Source organism: Cetorhinus maximus, chromosome 9 (assembly GCF_964194155.1).
Source record: "Cetorhinus maximus chromosome 9, sCetMax3.hap1.1, whole genome shotgun sequence".
Lineage (NCBI taxonomy): Eukaryota > Metazoa > Chordata > Chondrichthyes > Lamniformes > Cetorhinidae > Cetorhinus > Cetorhinus maximus.
The window spans coordinates 67,995,759-68,018,843 of NC_135887.1; the positions used below are offsets into that span (position 1 = coordinate 67,995,759).

Below are 23,085 nucleotides of genomic sequence, written 5' to 3' on the forward strand. Positions count from 1 at the left end.
TGGGACTGAAAGCCGATAAATCCCCAGGGCCTGATAATCTACATCCCAGGGTACTAAAGGAGGTGGCCATGGAAACAGTGGATGCGCTTGGTTGTCATCTTCCCAAATTCTGTAGATTCTGGATCAGTCCCAGCAGATTGGAGGGTGGCAAATGTAAATGCTAGAGTCTATTATAAAGGATGTGATAACAGGACACTTAGAACATGTCAACGGGATTAGACAAAGTCAACGTGGATTTATGAAAGTGAAATTATGTTTGACAAACCTACTGGAGTTTTTTGAGGATGTAACTAGCAGAATAGACAAGGGAGAACCAGTGGTGGATGTGGTGTATTTGGATTTTCAGCAAGCTTTTGATAAAGTCCCACATGAGAGGTCAGTGTGTAAAATTAAAGCACATGGGATTGGGGGTAATATATTGGCATGGATTGAGAATTGGTTAGCAGACAGGAAACAGAGAGTAGGAATAAATGGGTCTTTTTTTGGGAGTGGCAAGCGGTGACTAGTGGGGTTCCACAGGGATCAGTGCTTGTGCTCCAGCTATTCACTATATATATCAATGATTTGGATGAGGGAACCAAATATAATATTTCCAAGTTTGCTGACAATACAAAACTAGGTGGGAATGTGAATGTTGAGGAGGATATTAAGAGGCTCCAATGTGATTTAGACAGATTGAGTGAGTGGGCAAATACATAGCAGATGCAGCATAACGTGGATAAGTATGAAGTTATCCACTTTGGTAGGAAAAACCGAGTGGCAGAGTATTATTTAAATGGTAATAGATTAGGAAATGTTGTTGTAGAAAGAGACATGGGTGTCCTTGTACACTAATCACTGAAAGCCAGCATGCAGGTACAGCAAGCAGTTCAGAAGACAAATGGTATGTTGGCCTTCATTGCGATGGACTTGAGTACAGGAGCAAGGACGTCTTACTGCAGCTGTACAGGGCTTTGGTGAGAGCACACCTGGAGTATTGTGTGTAAGGTTGGTCTCCTTACTTAAGAAAGGATATATTTGCCATTGAGGGAGTGTAACCAAGGTTCACCAGACTGATTACTGGGATGGCAGAATTGTCGTATGAGGAGAGATTGGGCCGACTAGGCCCAAATTCACTGGAGTTTAGAAGAATGAGAGGGGATCTCATTGAAACATATAAAATTCTGACAGGTATGGACAGACTGGATGCAGGAATGATGTTTCCTTTGGCTGGGGGGTCTAGAACAAGGGGTCATAGTCTCAGGATATGGGATAGGCCATTTAGGACTGAGATGAGGAGAAACTTCTTCATCCAGAGGGTGGTGAACCTATGGCATTCTCTACCACAGAAGGCTGTGGAGGCCAAGTCACTGAATATAGTTAAGGAAATAGATAGATTTTTGGACTCTAAAGGCATCAAGGGATATGGGGAGAGAGCAGGAGTATGATGTTGAGATAGAGGATCAGCCATGATCATATTGAATGGCAGAGCAGGTTTGAAGAGTTGTATGACCTCCTCCTGCTCCTAGTTTCTATGTTTCTGTGAGAGGAGGAGAAATGAAAAGCTCAGCTGGCTGGGAGGAGGCCCAGAGAAAACAGAGGCCAGTGAATTGTGCAGCTTCTCAGCTCACTGTCTTCCTCTGCAGCAGAGACAGCCATGTCAGAGTGTCTTTCTCTGCAGCAGAGACAGCCATGTCGGAGTGTCTTCCTCTGCAGCAGAGACAGCCATGTCAGAGTGTCTTCCTCTGCAGCAGAGACGGCCATGTCAGAGTGTCTTCCTCTGCAGCAGAGACAGCCATGTCAGAGTGTCTTCCTCTGCAGCAGAGACAGCCATGTCAGGGTGTCTTCCTCTGCAGCAGAGACAGCCATGTCAGAGTGTCTTCCTCTGCAGCAGAGACAGCCATGTCAGAGTGTCTTCCTCTGCAGCAGAGACAGCCATGTCAGGGTGTCTTCCTCTGCAGCAGAGACAGCCATGTCAGAGTGTCTTCCTCTGCAGCAGAGACAGCCATGTCAGAGTGTCTTCCTCTGCAGCAGAGACAGCCATGTCAGAGTGTCTTCCTCTGCAGCAGAGACAGCCATGTCAGGGTGTCTTCCTCTGCAGCAGAGACAGCCATGTCAGAGTGTCTTCCTCTGCAGCAGAGGCAGCCATGTCAGAGTGTCTTCCTCTGCAGCAGAGACAGCCATGTCAGGGTGTCTTCCTCTGCAGCAGAGACAGCCATGTCAGAGTGTCTTCCTCTGCAGCAGAGACAGCCATGTCAGGGTGTCTTCCTCTGCAGCAGAGACAGCCATGTCAGGGTGTCTTCCTCTGCAGCAGAGACAGCCATGTCAGAGTGTCTTCCTCTGCAGCAGAGACAGCCATGTCAGAGTGTCTTCCTCTGCAGCAGAGACAGCCATGTCAGGGTGTCTTCCTCTGCAGCAGAGACAGCCATGTCAGAGTGTCTTCCTCTGCAGCAGAGACAGCCATGTCAGAGTGTCTTCCTCTGCAGCAGAGACAGCCATGTCAGAGTGTCTTCCTCTGCAGCAGAGACAGCCATGTTAGGGTGTCTTCCTCTGCAGCAGAGACAGCCATGTCAGGGTGTCTTCCTCTGCAGCAGAGACAGCCATGTCAGGGTGTCTTCCTCTGCAGCAGAGACAGCCATGTCAGAGTGGGGCACACCAGACGATGTATAACAGAGTTGACACAACCACACAAAGCATTATCTGATCAGACAGAAGGCAGCCACCATAGTGTCACACCTCAGAGTGCTGTTACTGTACGGAAAGAAACTGACCATTTTGCATTTTATGTAATGTCAACTTTGAACTGTTATGTAATGTACTTTTACAAGTGCTTACTGTGCACACAGTGTGACTGAGATAGAGTACCAGTGCTTACTGTACACACAGTGTGACTGAGATAGAGTGCCAGTGCTTACTGTGCACACAGTGTGACTGAGACAGAGTGCCAGTGCTTACTGTACACACAGTGTGACTGAGATAGAGTGCCAGTGCTTACTGTACACACAGTGTGACTGAGATAGAGTGCCAGTGCTTACTGTGCACACAGTGTGACTGAGACAGAGTGCCAGTGCTTACTGTACACACAGTGTGACTGAGATAGAGTGCCAGTGCTTACTGTGCACACAGTGTGACTGAGATTCAGAGAGCCAGTGCTTACTGAACACACAGTGTGACTGACATACAGAGTGCCAGTGCTTACTGAACACACAGTGTGACTGACATACAGAGTGCCAGTGCTTACTGAACACAGTGTAATTAAGATAGAAGCATAGAAAAGTTACAGTGCAGAAAGAGGCCATTCAGCCTATCATGTCTGTGTTGGTCAGAAAAAGATTAAAAAGAAACTAGCTGTTCATTTTAATCCCACTTTCCAGCACCTGGTCGGTAGCCTTGCAGGTTACAGCACTCCAGATACAGATCCTGGTATCTTTTAAATGAATTGAGCATTTCAGCCTCAACCACCAACTTAAGCAGTGAATTCCAGACGCCCTCCACCCTCTGGGTCAAAATGTTTTTAATTCATGTCCCCTCTAGTCCTTCTACCAATTACCTTAAATCTGTGACCCCTGGTAATTGACCCCTCAGCTAGGGGAAACAAGTTTTTCCTGTCTACCCTATCTAGGCCCCTCATAGCTTCATACACCTCAATTAGGTCACCCCTTAGTCTCCTCTGTTCGAAGGAAAACAACCCTAGCCTATCCAATCTCTCCTCATAGCTGCAATTTTCAAGCTCTTGAAACGTTCTTGTAAATCTCCTCTGCACTCTCAAGAGCAATTATGTCCTTCCTGCAATGTGGTGACCATAACTGTACACAGAATTCCAGCTGTGGCCGAACCAGTGTTTTATACAATTCCATCCCTGTTTTTGTATTCAATACCTCGCCCAATAAAGGAAAGCATTCCATATGCTTTCTTTAGCAACTTATCCACCCGTCCTGTCACCTTCAGGGACCTGTAGACATGCACTCCAAGGTCTGTCACTTCCTCAACCTCTCTCAATATCCTGCCGTTTATTGAGTATTCCCTCGCTTTGTTTGCCCTCCCCAAATGCATTACCTCGCACTTTTCTGGATTGAATTCCATTGATTACTTTTCCACCCATTCAACCAAACCATTGAAATCATTCTGGAGACAGCAGCTTTCCTCTTCACTATCAACTACATGGCCAGTTTTTATGTCATCTGCAAATTTTCTGATCATGCCTCCACATTTATGTCCAAATCATTAATATATAAAACAAACAGCAAGGGCCCCAACACTGAGCCCTGTGGAACACCACTGGAAACTGTTCTTCAATCACAAAAACATCCATTGACCATTACCCTTTGTTTCCTATCACTGAGCCAATTTTGGATCCAACTTGCCACCTTTCCCTGTATCCCATGTGTTCTCACTTTTCTGACCAGTCAGCCATGAGAGACCTTGTCAAATGCCTTACTGAAATCTATGCAGACAACATCCACTGCACCACCCTCATCAATCCTCCTTGTTATTTCCTCAAAAAATTCGATTAGGTTAGTAAGACACAATATGATTATCCCTGATCAATCTATTCCCTTCTAAGTGACAGTTTATCCTGTCTCTCAGAATTGATTCCAATAATTTGCCCACCACTGAAGTCAGACTGATCGGTCTATAATTTTTTGGCTGATTGCTTGCACCCTTTTTAAATAATGGTACAACATTCGCAGACCTCCAATCCTCTGGTAACTCACCTGTATCTAGTGAGGATTGGAAAACGATCCCCAGAGCGTTCGCTATTTCCTCCCTGGCTTCCTTTACCAGATACAATCCATCTGGCCCTGGTGACTTATCCACATTCAAGGATGTCAATCGCTCCAGTACTTCCTCTCGCACTATGCTTATTGTATCTAATATTTCACATTCCTTCTCATTAACTAGAATGAGATACCGAGTGCCAGTGCTTTCTGCACACACTGTGATTGAGATACAGAGTGCCAGTGCTTACTGCACACACGGTGTGACTGAGATACAGAGTGCCAGTGCTTATTGCACACACGGTGTGACTGAGATACAGAGTGCCAGTGCTTACTGCACACACGGTGTGACTGAGATACAGAGTGCCAGTGCTTACTGCACACACGGTGTGACTGAGATACAGAGTGCCAGTGCTTACTGCACACACAGTGTGACCGAGATACAGAGTGCCAGTGCTTACTGCACACACGGTGTGACTGAGATACAGAGTGCCAGTGCTTACTGCACACACAGTGTGACTGAGATACAGAGTGCCAGTGCTTACTGCACACACAGTGTGACTGAGTTACAGAGTGCCAGTGCTTACTGCACACACGGTGTGACTGAGATACAGAGTGCCAGTGCTTACTGTGCACACGCTGTGACTGAGATACAGAGTGCCAGTGCTTACTGTGCACATGCTGTGACTGAGATACAGAGTGCCAGTGCTTACTGTGCACACGCTGTGACTGAGATACAGAGTGACAGTGCTTACTGCACACACGGTGTGACTGAGATACAGAGTGCCAGTGCTTTCTGCACACAGTGTGACTGAGATACAGAGTGCCAGTGCTTTCTGCACACACTGTGATTGAGATACAGAGTGCAGTGCTTACTGCACACACAGTGTGACCGAGATACAGAGTGCCAGTGCTTTCTGCACACACTGTGATTGAGATACAGAGTGCCAGTGCTTACTGAACACACGGTGTGACTGAGATACAGAGTGCCAGTGCTTACTGCACACACGGTGTGACTGAGATACAGAGTGCCAGTGCTTACTGCACACACAGTGTGACTGAGATACAGAGTGCCAGTGCTTACTGTGCACACGCTATGACTGAGATACAGAGTGCCAGTGCTTACTGCACACACAGTGTGACTGAGATACAGAGTGCCAGTGCTTTCTGCACACACTGTGATTGAGATACAGAGTGCCAGTGCTTACTGCACACACGGTGTGATTGAGATACAGAGTGCCGGTGCTTACTGTGCACACGCTATGACTGAGATACAGAGTGCCAGTGTTTACTGCACACACAGTGACTGAGATACAGAGTGCCAGTGCTTACTGCACACACGGTGTGACTGAGATACAGAGTGCCAGTGCTTACTGCACACACGGTGTGACTGAGATACAGAGTGCCAGTGCTTACTGTGCACACGCTGTGACTGAGATACCGAGTGCCAGTGCTTACTGCACACACACTGTGACTGAGATACAGAGTGCCAGTGCTTACTGCACACACAGTGTGACTGAGATACAGAGTGCCAGTGCTTACTGCACACACAGTATGACTGAGATACCGAGTGCCAGTGCTTACTGCACACACTGTGACTGAGATACAGAGTGCCAGTGCTTTCTGCACACACTTTGACTGAGATACAGAGTGCCAGTGCTTACTGCACACACAGTGTGACTGAGATACAGAGTGCCAGTGCTCACTGCACACACAGTGTGACTGAGATACAGAGTGCCAGTGCTTACTGCACACACAGTGTGACTGAAATAAAGAGTGCCAGTGCTTACTGCACACACAGTGTGATTGAGATACAGAGTGCCAGTGCTTACTGTACACACTGTGACTGAGATACAGAGTGCCAGTGCTTACTGCACACACTGATTACACAGGATTGACACTACTTGCGCACTTCAGATATTTGTATTTCAATTGGAATGGTAGAGAGATACTTGTGTTTTCACCTGGTGATTCACACTTCACAAGGCAAGAGCAGATGGTGTAGTCAGGGAAAGCAGTGGAGAGTCCACAATAGAGAATGCCTGCTCAGCAGGATGCAGCTGCTGTAACCCAGGGTCTGACAATGACACTGCTTTTGAGGAACCCTAACCTCTGCCTTAGACCCCATGAGTTGAGTATGGCCTCCTGCGATCTGCGTCTCTCCGCTGCTTCATCCCTCTCTCCTATGGAGCTGCAGGTCTGTAACGGTAGATAGACCCCGAAACCTCCCAAGGATAGATGAACACATCCAAAGTCTGTAGATTAACCTCTCAGTACAAGCACTACCATCAAACCTTTTCGCACTAATAGGTAAGAAAGAAGATGTAGTATTGAGTTTTTATTAACATATTTCCCGTCTTTTCCACTGTGCTCTTGTCATGTCTTCACCGGTGAGTTCCAGGAAGCCTTGGAAACCATGGATACAGAGTTCAAGTAGAAATCCCATGTCAATATTGCTCTAATTTAGTTATTAACATATCTTATCTACCAAGCCACATCTGCTGAGGGGGTTGCTCATCGCATAGAGATTAATGCCCAGGAATGAAACAAGGGAGAGAATGGTCTGCAGCTGGCTTCCGGACACACAGTTCAGTTTTGCCAGTTTTAAGCCCCCAGCCCACACACCCATAATTAAAATGCAGCCCCAGTGTTTGGTATACTGAGCCACCTGGGGAGATAGCATCCATGTCAGGCTGCCTGCAGTGCAAACATGAATGAGAAAAGTGGTTACCACAGTCTGAGAAGGACCACATGGTCATCACAACCACTATGAACAGGAGACACCAGCTGGTGGCAGTACACACAGCTTCCACTGGGTGGCAGGGTGCCCTCGCTACCCATGTGATCACGAGGACTCCTCAATAAGTTGAGTTCAGGTGATATCTGAGCTCAGAAACATTAGCGGGCGTGTCAGTGGCCGTCAGCCAGGAAACAGACTCACTGTGAGGCAGCCAACATTACTGACAGTACAAAGTTGGATGAGAAAGTAAACTGTGAGGAGGGCACAAAGGCTGCAAAAGGATTTCGATGGGTTGGGAAAGAGCTTCTTAGATGGAATATGATGTGGAGACACATGAAGTTATCCACTTTAGTAGGAAAAATAGAAAGTAGAATATTTTTAAATGGTGACAGAGTGGGAAATGCTGGCATTCAGAGAGACCCGAGTGTCCTTGTACTCAAATCCCAGAATGTCAACACACAGGTACAGCAAACAATTATGAAAATACATGGCATGGATCCAGAGATGACCCTCCAACCGCATATTTACACCATCACTAAGACGGTCTAGTTTTACCTCTGCATCATTGCCCGACTTCACCCTTGTCTCAACTCTTCAACTGCTGAAACCCTCATTCAATCCTTCATTACCTCGAGGCTTGATAAGTCCAATTCACTCCTGGCTGGTCTCCACATTCTACCCTCTGCAAACTGGAGGTCAGCCAAAACCCTGCTGCCTGTGTCATTACATCACCCATTCCCCTATCACCCCTGTGCCTGCTGACCTAAACTGCTTCCCTGTCAAATTTCAGTCTAGATTTTAAAATTCTCCTCCTTGTTTTCAAATCCCTACATATCCTCAGATTTCCCTATCTCTGTAAACTCCTCCAACCCCACAACCCACCGAGATATCTGCACTCCTCTTATTCTGGCCTCTTTTGCATCCCTGTGTAACAACACTGCCTGCCCCCTCCATTCACAGTCTGGTATGTACACACACTGCCTGCCCCCTCCATTCACAGTCTGGTGTGTACACACACTGCCTGCCCCCTCCGTTCACAGTCTGGTGTGTACACACACTGCCTACCCACTCCGTTCACAGTCTGGTGTGTACACACACTGCCTGCCCCCTCCATTCACAGTCTGGTATGTACACACACTGCCTGCCCCCTCCATTCACAGTCTGGTGTGTACACACACTGCCTGCCCCCTCCATTCACAGTCTGGTATGTACACACATTGCCTGCCCTCTCCATTCACAGTCTGGTGTGTACACACACTGCCTACCCCCTCCGTTCACAGTCTGGTGTGTACACACACTGTCTGCCCCCTCCATTCACAGTCTGGTATGTACACACACTGCCTGCCCCCTCCATTCACAGTCTGGTGTGTACACACACTGCCTGCCCCCTCCATTCACAGTCTGGTATGTACACACATTGCCTGCCCTCTCCATTCACAGTCTGGTGTGTACACACACTGCCTGCCCCCTCCATTCACAGTCTGGTATGTACACACACTGCCTGCCCCCTCCATTCACAGTCTGGTATGTACACACATTGCCTGCCCTCTCCATTCACAGTCTGGTATGTACACACATTGCCTGCCCTCTCCATTCACAGTCTGGTGTGTACACACACTGCCTGCCCCCTCCATTCACAGTCTGGTATGTACACACACTGCCTGCCCCCTCCATTCACAGTCTGGTATGTACACACATTGCCTGCCCTCTCCATTCACAGTCTGGTATGTACACACATTGCCTGCCCTCTCCATTCACAGTCTGGTGTGTACACACACTGCCTGCTCTCTCCATTTACAGCCTGGTGTGCACACACACTGTCCCCTAACTCCATTTACAGCCTGGTGTGTACATACACTGCCTGCTCTCTCCATTCAGTCTGGCGTATACATACACTGCCTGCTCTCTCCATTCAGTATGGTGTATACATACACTGCCTGCTCTCTCCATTCACAGTCTGGTGTGTACACACACTGCCTGCTCTCTCCATTCAGTCTGGTGTGTACATACACTGCCTGCTCTCTCCATTCACAGTCTGGTGTGTACATACACTGCCTGCTCTCTCCATTCAGTCTGGCGTATACATACACTGCCTGCTCTCTCCATTCAGTCTGGTGTGTACATACACTGCCTGCTCTCTCCATTCACAGTCTGGTGTGTACATACACTGCCTGCTCTCTCCATTCAGTCTGGCGTATACATACACTGCCTGCTCTCTCCATTCAGTCTGGTGTGTACATACACTGCCTGCTCTCTCCATTCACTCTGGCGTGTACATACACTGCCTGCTCTCTCCATTCAGTCTGGTGTGTACATACACTGCCTGCTCTCTCCATTCACAGTCTGGTGTGTACATACACTGCCTGCTCTCTCCATTCAGTCTGGCGTATACATACACTGCCTGCTCTCTCCATTCAGTCTGGTGTGTACATACACTGCCTGCTCTCTCCATTCACTCTGGCGTGTACATACACTGCCTGCTCTCTCCATTCAGTCTGGTGTGTACAATAACTGCCTGCTCTCTCCATTCACTCTGGCATGTACATACACTGCCTGCTCTCTCCATTCACAGTCTGGTGTGTACGTACACTGCCTGCTCTCTCCATTCACAGTCTGGTGTGTACGTACACTGCCTGCTCTCTCCATTCAGTCTGGCGTATACATACACTGCCTGCTCTCTCCATTCACAGTCTGGCATGTACATACACTGCCTGCTCTCTCCATTCACTCTGGCGTATACATACACTGCCTGCTCTCTCCATTCACTCTGGCGTATACATACACTGCCTGCTCTCTCCATTCAGTCTGGCGTATACATACACTGCCTGCTCTCTCCATTCACTCTGGCGTATACATACACTGCCTGCTCTCTCCATTCACTCTGGCGTATACATATACTGCCTGCTCTCTCCATTCACTCTGGCGTATACATACACTGCCTGCTCTCTCCATTCAGTCTGGCGTATACATACACTGCCTGCTCTCTCCATTCACTCTGGCGTATACATACACTGCCTGCTCTCTCCATTCACAGTCTGGTGTGTACATACACTGCCTGCTCTCTCCATTCACAGTCTGGTGTGTACACACACTGTCCCCTCTCTCCATTCACAGTCTGGTGTATACACACACTGTCCCCTCTCTCCATTCACAGTCTGGTATGTACACACACTGCCTGCTCTCTCCATTCACAGTCTGGTGTGTACACACACTGCCTGCTCTCTCCATTCACAGTCTGGTGTATACACACACTGCCTGCTCTCTCCATTCACAGTCTGGTGTATACACACACTGCCTGCTCTCTCCATTCACAGTCTGGTGTATACACACACTGCCTGCCCTCTCCATTCACAGTCTGGTATGTACACACACTGTCCCCTCTCTCCATTCACAGTCTGGTATGTACACACATTGCCTGCCCTCTCCATTCGCAGTCTGGTGTGTACACACACTGTCCCCTCTCTCCATTCACAGTCTGGTGTGTACACACACTGTCCCCTCTCTCCATTCACAGTCTGGTGTGTACACACACTGTCCCCTCTCTCCATTCACAGTCTGGTGCGTACACACACAGTCCCCTCTCTCCATTCACAGTCTGGTGTGTACACACACTGCCCGCTCTCTCCATTCACAGTCTGGTGTATACACACACTACCTGCTCTCTCCATTCACAGTCTGGTGTGTACACACACTGTCCCCTCTCTCCATTCACAGTCTGGTGTGTACACACACTGCCTGCTCTCTCCATTCACAGTCTGGTGTGTACACACACTGCCTTCTCTCTCCATTCACAGTCTGGTGTGTACACACACTGTCCCCTCTCTCCATTCACAGTCTGGTGTGTACACACACTGCCTGCTCTCTCCATTCACAGTCTGGTGTGTACACACACTGTCCCCTCTCTCCATTCACAGTCTGGTGTGTACACACACTGCCTGCTCTCTCCATTCACAGTCTGGTGTATACACACACTGCCTGCTCTCTCCATTCACAGTCTGGTGTATACACACACTGCCTGCTCTCTCCATTCACAGTCTGGTGTGTACACACACTGTCCCCTCTCTCCATTCACAGTCTGGTGTGTACACACACTGCCTGCTCTCTCCATTCACAGTCTGGTGTATACATACACTGCCTGCTCTCTCCATTCACAGTCTGGTGTATACACACACTGTCCCCTCTCTCCATTCACAGTCTGGTGTGTACACACACTGCCTGCTCTCTCCATTCACAGTCTGGTGTGTACACACACTGTCCCCTCTCTCCATTCACAGCCTGGTGTGTACACACACTGCCTGCTCTCTCCATTCACAGTCTGGTGTGTACACACACTGCCTGCTCTCTCCATTCACAGTCTGGTGTATACACACACTGCCTGCTCTCTCCATTCACAGTCTGGTGTATACACACACTGCCTGCCCTCTCCATTCACAGTCTGGTGTGTACACACACAGTCCCCTCTCTCCATTCACAGTCTGGTGTGTACACACACTGCCTGCTCTCTCCATTCACAGTCTGGTGTGTACACACACTGTCCCCTTTCTCCATTCACAGTCTGGTGCTCTCTCTCTCTCTCAGTTCCTCTCTCTCTCTGTCCCTCCCCCTGTTGGTTGAAACTGTCTGTGGGAGAAGTCAGTCTGCTGTGTTTTCCAGTTCTCTGTATAATCTGTCCTTCTTGCTCTACTCCAGCTGCAGCCTGGCTCTGCTCCCCGACTCCTCTCGGTAAGTGTTTCCACTCTTAGCGCTGGGGCTGGGTTTGCAGCACCAGGAGTCGAGGCAGCGGCGCTCTGCTCCTTCCCTGACCGGCCCGGCCGGGCCCGGCCCGGCTCAGCAGCTCCGATCTGCCGAGCCCGGTGCCGCTCTGTTCGGCTCTCGGCTCTGCCCGGTCCGGTCCTTCCCGGCTCGGCCGCTGTCTCTGATCCTGGGACGTGTGGGACTGGGACAAGCTGGCGAGCTAGAGGGACATCACCCAGAGCAACAGCAGACCGGGCTCAGACTGGGATATCCCAGGGTCAGACTGGGCTCAGACTGGGATATCCCAGGGTCAGACTGGGCTCAGACTGGGATATCCCAGGGTCAGACAGGGCTCAGACTGGGATATCCCAGGGTCAGACTGGGCTCAGACTGGGATATCCCAGGGTCAGACTGGGCTCAGACTGGGATATCCCAGGGTCAGACAGGGCTCAGACTGGGATATCCCAGGGTCAGACTGGGCTCAGACTGGGATATCCCAGGGTCAGACTGGGCTCAGACTGGGATATCCCAGGGTCAGACTGGGCTCAGACTGGGATATCCCAGGGTCAGACTGGGCTCAGACTGGGATATCCCAGGGTCAGACAGGGCTCAGACTGGGATATCCCAGGGTCAGACTGGGATATCCCAGGGTCAGACTGGGCTCAGACTGGGATATCCCAGGGTCAGACTGGGCTCAGACTGGGATATCCCAGGGTCAGACAGGGCTCAGACTGGGATATCCCAGGGTCAGACTGGGCTCAGACTGGGATATCCCAGGGTCAGACTGGGCTCAGACTGGGATATCCCAGGGTCAGACAGGGCTCAGACTGGGATATCCCAGGGTCAGACAGGGCTCAGACTGGGCTCAGACTGGGATATCCCAGGGTCAGACAGGGCTCAGACAGGGATATCCCAGGGTCAGACAGGGCTCAGACTGGGATATCCCAGGGTCAGACACGGCTCAGACTGGGATATCCCAGGGTCAGACAGGGCTCAGACTGGGCTCAGACTGGGATATCCCAGGGTCAGACAGGGCTCAGACTGGGCTCAGACTGGGATATCCCAGGGTCAGACAGGGCTCAGACTGGGATATCCCAGGGTCAGACTGGGCTCAGACAGGGCTCAGACTGGGAGATCCCAGGGTCAGACAGGGCTCAGACTGGGCTCAGACTGGGATATCCCAGGGTCAGACAGGGCTCAGACTGGGATATCCCAGGGTCAGACAGGGCTCAGACTGGGATATCCCAGGGTCAGACTGGGCTCAGACAGGGCTTAGACTGGGATATCCCAGGGTCAGACCGGGATCAGACTGGGATATCCCAGGGTCAGTCCGGGATCAGACTGGGATATCCCAGGGTCAGACCGGGCTCAGACTGGGATATCACAGGGTCAGACCGGGCTCAGACTGGGGTATCCCAGGGTCAGACTGGGCTCAGACTGGGATATCCCAGGGTCAGACTGGGCTCAGACTGGGATATCCCAGGGTCAGACTGGGCTCAGACTGGGATATCCCTGGGTCAGACTGGGATATCCTAGGGTCAGACTGGGCTCAGACAGGGCTCAGACTGGGATATTCCAGGGTCAGACTGGGCTCAGACTGGGATATCCCAGGGTCAGACTGGGCTCAGACTGGGATATCCCAGGGTCAGACTGGGCTCAGACTGGGATATCCCAGGGTCAGACTGGGCTCAGACTGGGATATCCCAGGGTCAGACTGGGCTCAGACTGGGATATCCCAGGGTCAGACTGGGCTCAGACAGGGATATCCCAGGGTCAGATTGGGCTCAGACTGGGATATCCCAGGGTCAGACAGGGCTCAGACTGGGATATCCCAGGGTCAGACTGGGATATCCCAGGGTCAGACTGGGCTCAGACTGGGATATCCCGGGATCAGACCGGGCTCAGACTGGGATATCCCAGGGTCAGACAGGGCTCAGACTGGGATATCCCAGGGTCAGACCGGGATCAGACTGGGATATCCCAGGGTCAGACTGGGCTCAGACTGGGATATCCCAGGGTCAGACCGGGCTCAGACTGGGATACCCCAGGGTCAGACTGGGCTCAGACTGGGATATCCCAGGGTCAGACAGGGCTCAGACTGGGATATCCCAGGGTCAGACCGGGCTCAGACTGGGATATCCCAGGGTCAGACTGGGCTCAGACTGGGATATCCCAGGGTCAGACCGGGATCAGACTGGGATATCCCAGGGTCAGACCGGGCTCAGACTGGGATATCCCAGGGTCAGACCGGGCTCAGACTGGGATATCCCAGGGTCAGACCGGGCTCAGACTGGGATATCCCAGGGTCAGACCGGGCTCAGACTGGGATATCCCAGGGTCAGACCGGGATATCCCAGGGTCAGACCGGGATCAGACTGGGATATCCCAGGGTCAGACCGGGCTCAGACTGGGATATCCCAGGGTCAGACCGGGCTCAGACTGGGATATCCCAGGGTCAGACTGGGCTCAGACTGGGATATCCCAGGGTCAGACTGGGATATCCCAGGGTCAGACAGGGCTCAGACTGGGATATCCCAGGGTCAGACTGGGCTCAGACTGGGATATCCCAGGGTCAGACAGGGCTCAGACTGGGATATCCCAGTGTCAGACTGGGATCAGACTGGGATATCCCTGGGTCAGACCGGGCTCAGACTGGGATATCCCAGGGTGAGACTGGTATATCCCAGGGTCAGACCGGGATCAGACTGGGATATCCCAGGGTCAGACCGGGATCACACTGGGATATCCCAGGGTCAGATTGGGATCGCACTGGGATATCCCAGGGTCAGACCGGGATCACACTAGGATATCCCAGGGTCAGATCGGGATCACACTGGGATATCCCAGTGTCAGATCAGGATCACACTGGGATATCCCAGGGTCAGACCGGGATCACACTGGGATATCCCAGTGTCAGACCGGGATCACACTGGGATATCCCAGGGTCAGATCGGATCACACTGGGATATCCCAGGGTCAGACCAGGCTCAGACTGGGATATCCCAGGGTCAGACCGGGATCACACTGGGATGTCCCAGGGTCAGACTGGGCTCAGACTGGGATATCCCAGGGTCAGATCGGGATCACACTGGGATATCCCATGGTCAGACCAGGATCACACTGGGATATACCAGGGTCAGAGGGGGATCAAACTGGGATATCTCAGGGTCAGACCGGGATCACACTGGGATATCCCAGGGTCAGAGGGGGATCAAACTGGGATATCCCAGGGTCAGATCGGGCTCAGACTGGGATATCCCAGGGTCAGATCGGGATCACACCTTGATATCCCAAGGTCAGTCCGGGATCACACTGGGATATCCCAGGGTCAGACCGGGATCACACTGGGATATCCCAGGGTCAGAGGGGGATCAAACTGGGATATCTCAGGGTCAGACTGGCATCACATTGGGATATCCCATGGTCAGAGGGGGATCAAACTGGGATATCCCAGTGTCAGATCGGGATCACACTGGGATATCTCAAGGTCAGACCGGGATCAGACTAGGATATCCCAGGGTCAGACCGAGATCAGACCAGAATATCCTCGGGTCAGACCGGGATCACACTGGGATATCTCAGGGTCAGACTGGGATCAGACAGGGATATCCCAGGGTCAGACTGGGATCAGACTGGGATATCTCAGGGTCAGACTGGGATCACACTGGGATATCTCAGGGTCAGACCGGGATCACACTGGGATATCTCAGGGGCAGGCCGGGATCAGACTGGGATATTCCAGGGTCAGACTGGGATCAGAGAAGGATATCTCAGGGCCAAACAGGGATATCTCAGGGTCAGAGCGGGATCAGACTGGGATACCCCAGGGTCAGGCTGGGATATCTCAGGGTCAGACTGGGATACCCTAGGGTCAGACCGGTTTGTGTGTTTATGTACATGGATTGTAATCCTGTTTTTGAATTTCTCATAGTCCTCCTTAGTCTACTGTTATCTAATATGGAACTACTTCCTTCTCTAGTACTGTCCAATAATCTCACTTTATGCACTAATTTCTCTTAGTCATAGAATCATAGAGTTATACAGCACAGAAACAGGTCCTTCGGCCCATCGTGTCCGTGCCAGCCCATCGTGTCCGTGCCAGCCATCAAGCCCCTATCTATTCTAATCCCATTTTCCAGCACTTGGCTGTAGCCCTGTATGCTTTGGCATTTCAAGTGTTCATCTAAATACTTCTTAAATGTTGTGAAGGTTCCTGCCTCTATCACCTTCTCAGACAGTGTGTTCCAGATTCCCACCACCCTCTGGGTGAAAAATCTTTTCCTCAAATCCACTCTAAACTTCCTGCTACTTACCTTAAATCTATGCCCCCTGGTTGTTAACACCTCTGCTAAGGGGAAAAGTTTCTTCCTATCTACCCTATCTATGCCCCTCATAATTTTGTACACCTCAGTCAGGTCCCCCCTCAGCCTTCTCTGCTCTCAGGAAAACAACCCCAGCCTATCCAATCTCTCTTCATAGATGAAATGCTGCAGCCCAGGCAACATCCTGGTGAATCTCCTCTGCACCCTCTCCAGTGCAATCACATCCTGCCTATAATGTGGTGACCAGAACTGCACACAGTACTCCAGCTGTGGCCTAACTAGCGTTTTATACAGCTCCAACATAACCTCCCTGCTCTTAAATTAAATGCCTCGACTAATAAAGGCAAGTATCCCGTATGCCTTCTTAACCACCTTATCTACCTATGCTGCTGCCTTCAGGGATCTATGAATATGTACACCAAGGCCCCTCTGATCCTCTGTACTTTCTAGGGTCTTACCATTCATTGAGTATTCCCTTGCTGTGTTAGTCCTCCCAAAATGCATCACATATGACCATAAGACATAGGAGCAGAAGTAGGCCATTCGGCCCATCAGGTCTGCTCCGGCATTCAATGAGATCATGGCTGATCTGATAATCCTCAACTCCACTTTCCTGCCTTTTCCCCAGAACTCTTGATTCCCTTACTGATTAAAAATCTGTCTATCTCAGCCTTGAATGTACTTAACGACCCAGCCTCTACAGCCCTCTGCAGTAAAGAATTCCACAGATTCACTACCCTCTGAGAGAAGAAATCCCTCCTCATCTCTGTTTTAAGTGGGTGCCCCCTTACTCTGAGATTATGCCCTCTGGTCCTAGACTGTCCCACCAGGGGAATCAGCCTCTCAGCATCTACCCTGTCAAGCTCTCTAAGAATCTTATATGTTTCAATAAGGTCGCCTCTCATTCTTCTAAACTCCAATGAGTACAGGCCCAACCGACTCAACCTCTCCTCATAAGAAAATCCCTCCAAACACAGGATCAACCTAATGAACCTTCTCTGGACTGCCTCCAATGCCAGTCTATCTTTCCTTAGATAAGGTGACCAAAACTGTTCACAGTATTCTAGGTATGGTCTAACTAGTGCCTTGTATAGTTTTTGCAAGACTTCCCTATTTTTATACTCCATTCCTTTTGAAATAAAGACCAACATTCCATTTGCCTTCCCTATTACCTGCTGAACTTGTATGCTAGCTTTTTGGGATTCATGCACGAGGACCCCCAAATCACTCTGTGCTGCAGCTTTCTGATGTCTTTCTCCATTTAAATAATATTCAGCTCCTCTATTCTTCCTGCCAAAGTGCATAACTCGCATTTTTCCACATTATATTCCATCTGCCACATTTTGGCCCACTCACTTAATCTGTCTATATCCCTCTGTAGACTCTTTGTGTCATCCTCACCACTTGCCTTCCCACCTATTTTTGTGTCATCTGCAAACTTGGTGATAGTACATTCATTTCCTTCATCCAAGTCATTAATATATATAGTAAATAATTGTGGCCCCAGCACTGATCCCTGTGGCACTCCACTAGTTACAGGTTGCCATCCTGAAAATGCCCCCCGTATCCCAACTCTCTGTCGTCTATTAGTTAGCCAGTCCTCTATCCATGCTAATATACTACCCCCCAACACCATGGGCTCTTATCTTATTAAGTGGCCTTATGTGTGGTACCTTATTGAACGCCTTTTGGAAATCCAAATATATTACATCTACTGGTTCCCCTTTATCCTGCTTGCTACCTCCTCAAAGAATTCAAATAAATTTTTCAGGCATGATTTCCCCTTCATGAAGCCATGCTGAATCTGCCTGATTAGATTATATATTTCTAAATACTCTACTTTTACATCCTTTATAATAGACTCCAACATTTTCCCAATGACTATTTGTGTAGCTACTTCCTTTAATATCCTAGGATGCAACCCATCAGGTCCAGAGGATTTCATGGCCTTTAGTCCCATTATTTTCCCTAGTATTTTTTCTCTAGTGATAGTTATTGTATTTATTTCCTCCCCCAATTTTGCCCCTTGATTATTTAGTATTTTTGGAATGCTATTCGTGTTTTCTACCATGAAGACTGATGCAAAGTATTTATTCAACTCCTCTGCCATTTCCTTGTTCCTTGTTATTATTTCTCCAGCCTCGTTCTCTAAGGGGCCTATATTTACTTTGTTCACCTTTTTATATATTTAAAGAAGCTCTTACTGTCCGTTTTTATATTACTTGCTAGTTTACCATCAAAGTTTATTTTCTCCCTCTATTATTTTTTGGTCATCTTCTGTTGGTTTTTAAAACTTTCCCAATCCTCTGGCTAACCACTAATCTTTGCCACATTGTATACTTTTCCTTTCACTTTGATATTATCCTTAACTTCCTTGGTTAACCATAGTTGGATTATCCCCCTCCTACAATCCTTCTTCCTCACTGGGATATTTCTTTGTTGTGAGTCATGAAGTATTTTTAAAATGTCTGCCATTGTTCATCAACCGTCTTTTCTGCTAAACTCATTCCCCAGCCCACTGCAGCCAACTCTGCCCTCATTCCTTTGTAATTAACCTTATTTACGTTTAGCACAGTTGTTTCCGACTCAAGTTTCTCATTCTCAAACTGAATGCTAAATTCCACCACGTTATGGTCACTGTTTCCTAGGGAATCTTTTACTCTGAGATAATTTATCAAACCTACTTTGTTACACATTACCAGATCCAATATCCCTGGTTGGATCCACAACATATTGTTCTAAGAAAGTGTCCTGAATACATTCTATGAATTCTTGCTCATGGCTACCTCTGCCAATTTGATTTTCCCAATCTACATGGAGATCAAAGTCATCCATGATTAATATACTGCCTTTTTTACATACCCTCATTATCTACTGATTTATTCTCTGTTCAACAGCATAGCTACTGTTAGGGAGCCTATAGACTACTCCCACCAGTGTCTTCTTCCCCTTGTTATTTCTTACCTCCACCCATATGGATTCCACATCTTCCAATCCAAGATCATTTCTTGCTGTCGTACTTATTCCATCTCGTACTAACAAAGCTATCCCACCATCCTTTCCTTCCTGCCTGTCCTTTCGAAAAGTCACATACCCCTGAATATTTAGTTCCCAGCTTTGATTTCCTTGTAACCATGTCTCTGGAATAGCTATACCTCACACTTCTCAGGATTCAATTCCATTTGCAACTGCTCTGCCAATCTTACCAGCCCATCTATATCATCCTGTAATGTAAGGCTTTACTGCTCATTATTTACGACACCATCAGTACTCGTGTCATCTGCAAACTTACTGATCTTGCCTCTTATATTCATGCCTAAATCATTAATGTACACTACAAACATCAAGGGTCCCACGCTAATCCCTGTGGTACACCACTCATCACAGGCTTCCAATGGCAAAAACAACCTTTGACCATCACCCTCTGCCTCCTGCCACTAAACCAATTTTGGATCCAATTTGCCAAATTGCCCTGGATCCCATGGGGTCTTATCTTCTTGACCATTCTCTCATGCATGACCTTGTCAAAAGCCTCACCAAAGTCCATGTAGACTACATCAACTGCACTACCCTCATCTACACAACTAGTCACCTCCTCGAAAAATTCAATCAAATTTGTTAGACACGATCTCCCCCTGGCAAAGCCATGCTGACTATCCCTGATTAATCCCTGCCTCTCCAAGTGGAGATTAATCCTGTCCCTCAGAATTTTTTCCAATAGTTTCCCTACCACTGATGTTAGACTCACTGGCCTGTAATTATCTGGTTTATCCCTACTACCGTTCTTGAATAATGGTACCACATTTGCTGTCTTCCAGTCCTCTAGCACCTCTCCTGTGGCCAGAGAGGATTTGAAAATTAGTGTCAGAGCCCCTGCAATCTCTTCCCTTGCCTCACATAGCAGCCTGGGATACATCTCATCTAGGCCGGGGGATTTATCCACTTTTAAGCCCGCTAAAACCACTAATACCTCCTCCCTTTCAATGCTAATTTGTGCCAGTATATCACAGTCCCCCTTCCTGATTTCTACACCTACATCGTCCTTCTTATAGTGAACACCAATGAAAAGTAATCATTCACAACCTTCCTACGTCCTCTGGCTCCACGCACAGATTGTCACTTTGGTCCCTAATGGGCCCCACTTTTTCCCTGGTTATCTTCTTGCCCTTAATATATTTATAAAATGCCTTGGGATTTTACTTTATCTTGCCCGCTAGTGTTTTCTCATGCCCCCCTCTTCGTTCTCCTAATTACTTTTTTAAGTACCTCCCTACACTTTCTATACTCCTCTAGGGCTTCTGCTGTTTTCAACCCTCTATATCTGCCATAAGCCTCCTTTTTTTTCCTTATCCAATCCTCTATATCCCTTGACATTCAGGGTTCTCTGGACTTGTTGGTCCTACCCTTCACCTTTACAGGAACACGTTGGCCCTGAACTCTCACTATTTCCTTTTGAATGACTCCCACTTTCCTACAAGTTGTTGCTCCCAGTCCACTTTGGCTAGATCCTGCCTTATCATATTGAAATCAGCCTTCCCCCAATTCAGGACCATTATTTCCGTTCCATCATTGTCCTTTTCCAAAACTACCCTAAATCTTACAGAGTTATGGTCACTATCCCTGAAATGCTCCCTCACTGACACTTCTATCACTTGCCCGGCTTCATTCTCTAAGATTAGGTCCAGTGCCGCCCCTTCTCTTGTAGGATTTTCTACGTGCTGGCTCAAAAAGCTCTCCTGGATGCATTTTAAGAATTCTGCCCCCTCTAAGCCTTTCACACTAAGACTATCCCAGTTAATATTGGGGATGTTGAAATCCCCTACTATTATTGCCCTATTATTTTTACACTTCTCTGAGATTTGCCTACATATCTGCTCCTCTATCTCCCCCTGACTATTGGGAGGCCTATAGTACACTCCCAGAAAAGTGATTGCCCCCTTTTTGTTTTTAAGTTCTACCCATATGGCCTCATTTGAGGAACCTTCTAAGATACCATCCATCCTTACTGCAGTAATTGACTCCTTGATCAATAGTGCAATGCCACCTCCTCTTTTACACCCCCACCACCCCCCCCCCATTATGCCTGAAGATTCTATACCCTGGAATATTGAGCTGCCAATCCTGCCCTTCCCTCAACCATGTCTCTGTGATAGCAACAATATCATATTTCCATGTGTTAATCAACACCCTCAATTCATCTGTCTTACTGTAAGACTCCTTGCATTAAAATAGATGCAATCCAGCCTTGCATTATTCCCTTGTGCCTTAACAGGTCTATATTTGCTCTGTCTTCCAGACTGATTTAGTTTCTCTTCTATATTTGGCTGTGCATCACCCCTCCTGTATCTCCACTCTGTATCCCATCCCCCTGCCAAATTAGTTTAAACCACCCCACATCCCGCCCAACAGCACTAGCAAACCTCCCCGCAAGGATGTTGGTCCCGTTCCAGTTCAGATGCAACCTGTACAGGCCCCACCATCGCCAGAAAACAGACCCAGTGATCCAGGAAATTAAAGCCCTCCCTCCTGCACCATCTCTCCAGCCATACATTTATCCTCCTATTCCTATACTCACTAACCCCAGGCACAGGGAGTAATTCAGGGATTATAACCTTTGAGGTCCTACTTTTTAATCTGCTACCTAGCTCTCTAAATTCTTGTTGCAGTACCTGATCCCTCTTTCTACCTATGTCGTTGGTACCAATGTGAACCACAATCTCTAACTGTTCGGCCTCCCCCTACAGAAGGCCCTGCAGCTGTTCTGTGACATCCTTGACCCTGGCACCAGGGAGGCAACACATCATCCTGGAGTCACGTCTACGGCCGCAGAAAGGCCTGTCTACACCTCTCCTTTCTGCTTTTATTTACTGGTGCCCAATCCACCACCCCCTCCCCCTCCAATTCTGTTTCAGCCCTCCCCAACCACACTAATGAATCTTCCCATGAGGACATTGGTCCCAGTCCTGTTAAGGAGCAACTCATCCCTTATGAATTGGTCCCAGAACTGGTCCCAATGGCCTAAGAATCTGAAGCCCTCCTTCCTGCACCATGCATTGATCCTCCCTACCTTCCTATTTCTACTCCGTCTGGCATGTCGCACTGGGAGTAATCCAGAGATCTTTACATTTAAGGTCTTACTTCTTAAATTCCCCCTTAGCTCCTGAAAATCTGACCTTAGGACCTCAATACCTGCCCTCTCTATGTCGTTGGCACTCCATCCACCACCAACGCACAGTAGCAGCAGTGTGTACCATTTACAAGATGCACTGCGGGAACTCACCAAGGCTCCTTAGATAGCACCTTCCAAACCCACGACCACTACCATCTAGAAGGGCAAGGGCAGTAGATAGATGGGAACACCACCACCTGGAAGTTCCCCTCCAAGTCACTCACCATCCTGACTTGGAAATATATCTCCGTTCCTTCACTGTCGCTGGGTCAAAATCCTGGAACTCCCTTCCTAACAGCACTGTGGGTGTACCTACACCACATGGACTGCAGCGGTTCAAGAAGGCAGCTCACCACCACCTTCTCAAGGGCAGTCAGGGATGGGCAAGAAATACTGGCCTAGCTAGCGACACTTACATCACGT

At 48.8% G+C, this 23,085-nt stretch overlaps 1 protein-coding gene and 1 long non-coding RNA gene across 3 annotated transcripts in view; one reads left to right on the forward strand and one right to left on the reverse strand.

Moving 5' to 3' along the window:
- The window catches only part of LOC144684701 (uncharacterized), a 466,848-nt gene that overhangs the window by 90,765 nt on the left and 352,998 nt on the right, over positions 1-23,085 (reverse strand). The gene's annotated exons all lie outside the window — the stretch shown is intronic.
- cd82b (CD82 molecule b) overlaps positions 12,021-23,085 on the forward strand; it is a 113,923-nt gene continuing 102,858 nt past the window's right edge. Inside the window, exon 1 of one of the 2 annotated variants that reach the window (XM_078548821.1) lies at positions 12,021-12,159. The gene's annotated coding sequence lies outside the window, so the exon portion shown is untranslated. The remainder of the gene's footprint in view (positions 12,160-23,085) is intronic. The other variant, XM_078548822.1, reaches the window with a different exon arrangement.